This window comes from Sinocyclocheilus anshuiensis, unplaced genomic scaffold (genome assembly GCF_001515605.1).
Source record: "Sinocyclocheilus anshuiensis isolate Anshui unplaced genomic scaffold, SAMN03320099.WGS_v1.1 scaffold1746, whole genome shotgun sequence".
NCBI lineage: Eukaryota > Metazoa > Chordata > Actinopteri > Cypriniformes > Cyprinidae > Sinocyclocheilus > Sinocyclocheilus anshuiensis.
In genome coordinates, this window is record NW_015545562.1 from 509,463 (window position 1) to 515,181 (window position 5,719).

The 5,719-nt window shown below is 37.6% G+C and overlaps 1 protein-coding gene across 1 annotated transcript in view; it reads right to left on the reverse strand.

The window, feature by feature from the left end:
- The window catches only part of LOC107698351 (visinin-like protein 1), a 31,196-nt gene extending 26,161 nt beyond the window's left edge, over window positions 1-5,035 (reverse strand). Inside the window, exon 1 of the mRNA XM_016499313.1 lies at window positions 4,704-5,035. The gene's annotated coding sequence lies outside the window, so the exon portion shown is untranslated. The remainder of the gene's footprint in view (window positions 1-4,703) is intronic.
- Between the last annotated feature and the right edge of the window lie 684 nt (window positions 5,036-5,719).

The following is a 5,719-nucleotide window of genomic DNA, read 5'->3' on the forward strand; positions in this document are numbered from 1 at the left end:
CTTGCGGAAACCACATGTGCTGACCCCGGGCTGTCCACGATGAAAGCCGATCCGATCCACAGCGCGAAGTTTATATATTTCCTCAGCAACCAGCACAGATCAGCTCCAGGCATGACGAAGCGGATATCGTCCTCTTTTGGAAGGCCAAACAAAGTAGTTTCGCTTTCACAACTAAACACACAGCGCCTTCACGACATGGCGGCGGCGGCAACAACAATACTACAGCAAGAATAAAAGTTACGCCTTCTTTCTTTGCGTGAACATTTGAGCGGCATTATGCAAATCTTCCCACATCGTGACGTAGACATGTGGGGGCGTGTTAGAACAAGCCATTTTAGGTAGGCGTGGTTGACTCTTAACTTTTATAAAGAATATCTCTTTGGATTTGAGACTTTAGTCTTTGCAACTTTACAGATCTTCTTTATGCACCAAGAGCTTGTAACACTCCAAAGCGAAAGGAAAAATTGAAATCGCATCATATGACCCCTTTAAATATCCTATAGAGTATACAGTAAATATATACTGTAAATGTACTACACAAATTGAACTGAATTTGAGAAAATGGGATATTAAGCTAAGCGCACAAATACTGATGTACTAAAGGTACATTGCAAGCGGGAATACTCATTTCATAATTAATATCATGGCTAAAATAAATCTAAGCAAGCCGTGCAGTTGAATAAATATGATGGCTTTAGTGAGTCATTGTGGATTATATCATTTCATGCTGGCTGATTACATTTAAAGGAGGCTTAGATCAGTGGGACAAACACACCAAAAGTCTGGAGCTTCTAGTGCAGTGTTTTTCTTGAAAGATCCCATCATTTTCATTAACACAAAGCCATTCATACAGTTGTCTTAGCACAGGGAAAATGAAAAAGCGCCTAGAGAATATTCCAGAATAGACTGTGTCAGTAAATAATATCTCACTAGGCATGAGAGCATTCTCATAAGAAATCCCCTATTTCAGCTTATAATTATTATTATACATTTGTCTGTCCCTTTGGAGGACGAGCAGTGTTTTATCCTGCCCACATGCTTATAAGAGCGGTCCCTAGCACTTTTCCCCCTAGATGGCTGTCACACACAGTGTGTGCGTTACTGTCAGAGAAATGGGTTAATTAAACAAAGCATCATACCCATAATTACCAAAAGGTCATCACATCCTAAGCTTCAACGTGACATTTACATTTTTTTGCAAATTGAAAAAGCCCATCCTTCTGTTACATTAAAAAAGGATACAATGAAAGCAGAGAGAGAGAGATGGAAAGCATGGCAGCAGTGCTGCGGATGAAATGCTGAGTAATTCTGCTGCTTTTTAATTTCTTCACTGCTACTAAACCATAGAGATGAGCTCTCATCACATTCATAGAGGCTCACGTAAACACTCGATGAAAACATTGTGCTTCAAAGTTCATTACAATTAATTTTCAGTCTGAGACTGACAAACGAGCAGCGATGCTGACGATAATGATTAGTTTCCCACACAAATGCATTTTATTTTCAATCAAATGGCTGAGTAAAAGACATACATCTTGACTGTTTTCTAAAGACAGGAATGCAGAAAATACTACTAAACAAACATTTACACATTTTAACATGGTGAAAATGAAGCCATCAAGCCCGGATTGTGAGCAGGTGCGCTTTTAAAGGCAGGAGCATAACCCATCTTGAGCTGCAGACTGCATTGGAGGCCCAAGTCCTTGTGGAATACCGCTCTTTATGAGGGATCCACCCATGAGAAAAAAGCACAGCATAGCAAATTCAGAGTGCTAAAAACAGCTGCGCTGAAGCTGACTATGAATCAGCAATAACGCATTGCCGTATAGCATGTTCCCATTCTGTAAGTGTGATTTATGATACCAAACTAATTAGACGATCAGCATCATTCCTAATTGAATCCTCATCCAGCTGATCCCTCCATTGTCAAAGATTTACATGATTTCTGTCAAGCCACAAAATTGAAGGTTCAAATGATCCAATAATTGGTCAACAGGATTGGTGGAAACGTTTTGTTCTCTTCATTTCACTGACTTACAGTATTTCTACCAATTGAGGATGGAATAGTTTACTCATAAATTCAAATTCAATCATCATTTACTGATGTCATGTGAACACGTGATTTTCTTCTAAAATTTCAATCGCACACAAAGCTATCTTTTGGGATTTTTCCCCTTTTTGGAGTTTTACAGCCCCTGGTCACATCTATGTTTTCACTGTATAGAAAAGAAAAGAACAAGTCAAAACGGTTTTCTTTTGTCGTTCAATTGAAGAAAAAGTCATATGTTTGAAATAATGGCAGAATGTTCATTCTTGAGGGATAGTTCACTCAAAATTGAAACTTCTGTCATTGTTTACACACCCTCATGTTGTTTCAAACTGTGTAACATAAAAGAAGATATTTTGAGACAGTTTGTCAAAGTGTTTTTATTCATAAAATGGAGGTCAATGGTAACCAAAATTGTTTGGATACCAAAATATCTTCGTTTTGTGTCCCACCAAAGAAAGAAAGTGATTTAGGTTTGGAACAACACGAGGGTGAGCAAATGTTGACAGAACAATCTTTCTTGGGTGAACTATCCCATTAAATTTAGACGCCCATCTAAGCTATCCAAATTTAAACTTACTTTCCATAAACTCTCCAGAGAGGAATTTCCATGTGCTATAGCAATGAGAAACAACTACAGAAATTACAAATACAATACTAATTTCCAATTCCTACTGTTAAATCTTTTTAAGAGCACTCTAGCGAACATTTTTACGAGGATGCATGAGAATCTTTTGTCTCAGGGCTGTGAAAATTCAATTTCAAAACATTAAAAAAACGATTCCAACGTTTAGGATTTAATTTGCCCTAGTATAAATAATAATAAGATGCAAAAATGAGATATTGCTACTTGTTGCATCATTCTAGACAAACAAAAAATGTAGGGTAAGATTAAACAATAAGGTCCATCTGATCTACTGTTACTGTTGAAAAGAATTGGTCACTGCAGGCTATAAAAGGAACCGAAGAGCCTGTCTACCTAAAATGCAATAGTCCACTCCATTTTCCATTTAGGCTGCATCAGTGCTATTTCTGCTGCAACAGGAGAGCAGAGAGAATACTCTGTCCCCTGTGACTATACTGCACAGGTTGAATCGATCTCTTAAAATTATTTTGCCTTTTCACGCGACACTGCTGTAATGCAGATAGATTATACTGATCTTTGGTGTACACAAGGACTAGCAGTGGTTCATCCAAAGTAGCAGCTGCACAGTGGAGCACACAGCATATTCTGATCTACTATGTGTATATGTTGAGCTCATCTTATATTTGCGCTACAGAAAATTCTGTGTTATGATCAACACAACAATGTGTTATGTTGTACAAGCATTTGTGTCATCTAAGAACCGACTAGCAGCCATTATGATGACTATGCAAACTGAGCCCTGTCCAGAGATCAAAAGGCGTTTTAATCCCTGAGTCGACTCATCATAACAGTGCTCCCATCCACACAAGCCTGACAGATTATGTCACACGTGAATTTAGCCAGCCAAATGATTTAGCACATCCAGCTTATTCAGACAGTCACATTATATAACAAACATTTCAATTATTTCATTATTTTACAGTATGACCTTGAGAGTGTAAAATTGTAGATAATTGATTATAGGAAATACATGCTTAAAATTTCACTATTTCTGCTCTATCACCCTTGTACAGTATGCATAGATTATGCAGTGCATAAGAAGCTGTATTAGCAGTGAGGACAGTTGGTCAAGTAAGTCATTTAAAAATGGTTACTATAAAACAGCAATATCACAGCATTATGATATCCTCCTAACTGAAAAATCCTGAAGTTGGAATTTCTTGCTGGAAGTGATATTAATGGGAAATTCCTATAGGATTCCATCATAACACAAAACAAAAACTAGATATTTAGAACAAACAGTACAATTGCCCCTGTAGGACATCAAAATGAATTTAAAGGAAATGTTCAGGATTTCAAAGCTCCATTTTAGGTTTTCTTTAACTGCACAGAAGCAAAATACAATACAAGCATTCTGTTTATAACACAATAACGAAATGACATTAATCTGAATCTTAAGATTCTGTATTCTTTTAGAATCCTTTCAGGCTGGTTGAAAATTACAATACAATTCTAAAAATAATCCAGTTCACGTTCATTATTTTTTTTGGTTTTGGTTTTTTTTGACTCCCTAATCTGTCAAAAGCATACAAAATAAATGATATGCACCAACCTGTGCTGCCAAATGTTTCTCACCTAGCCCTAGAATGACACACAGTAGATAGCTACGTAAGACACACAAGCTGTCTCAGACGTGTACACCTGGGGCCATTGTCAACTATTGTCCATTTATTTGACAAGGCAAGATCACATTTTTTTAACCTCAACTTTACTAGTGTGTCCTCTGGTACCCCTCGGGATGAACTCATAATGGCATTTGTAATATCCCCACACAGTGATGTTTATACTGCTAACAGTCAATTTGAATAATCTTCACAATAAAGTGGATTAAAGGGGTTTGTCTATACAAAAGTATTCATAATTATACACATTTCATCCTCTGAAATTTATCAGTGCATTGCAATGCTGCAGGTAGGCTAGATGAACCAGCTCAACCATCGTCACGTCAATCCCTAACGACTTTCTAAAGGTTTCTTATTCCAGCGAAAACACATAGTCATAGGGACTTACCGATACGGAGAGCCAAAGGGAGGTCTGACGATTCCTGCTTCGGGCGACTTTAAAAGGTAAACGCGATGGAAGTGCTCACTAATCGGCTGACAACTGCGGTGAGGTTTTTTTGGGGTGAAAGGGAGAGACGCAGCGATTACTGCAGCGAGGACAGTCCACGCGGAGCGCTCGAGGTGAAGTGACGCTATAGATATACAATAGAGCTCAGCGTCGGTCTGTGTTCATCACCACCAACCTATCTCGTGTTTTCACAGTGCTCCGCGAGCTCTGCTGTGGTGTGTGCTCTTTTGAGTGTGCGCAAATTGTGCCTCTTCTCGCTCTGACCGAACTCGGATAGAGCAATGATAGAAAATGACATCAGCAAGTCAGCTAGATGTGAAAGTCTTTGAGATCCACTCATTCCGTCTTTGTTATTTCTAGTATTAAATTTTTTTTTATTGTATCATGATTATTATTTTTAATTAGCCAACGTGTTGCTTATACAATTGCTTTCAAGGGGTATGTTTAAAAAAAAAAAAATTTTCTAAAGAAAAATATGGGGCGAAAATAGTTGTTAACGGCGCGGATATACACACGCCAACTAGACTAATCCTTATTATATATTATAAAGGATTTAATTGTATATTCGAAACAAAAGGCATGGTTATGTGTTAATGTACTAAAAACAGAAAAGTTTTTCCTTAGCATTTTTTAAATGCTTTGCATAAAGACAACATCGTTGTCAAAACACTTCCTGTTCACACAGATTTGCGAAAATGACTAAAAACAGTGTATTAGGCCTATACATGCCAGGCCAGAAATGTTACTTTGTAAAGAAACACGAGTCTGCACACATATACTGAACATGTACATATCCACATGTCGTCACCATTTTCACAAATTCATGTTTTTGTAGTTTACACAGAGATGATATGGTATTGATTTCCAAAACTCGCACCTTGAAACCGTTTTCAAAAGTTTGCATTTTCAGGACACCCAAAATGTTGTCAGGTAAATGAACAACCAAACCACATAAA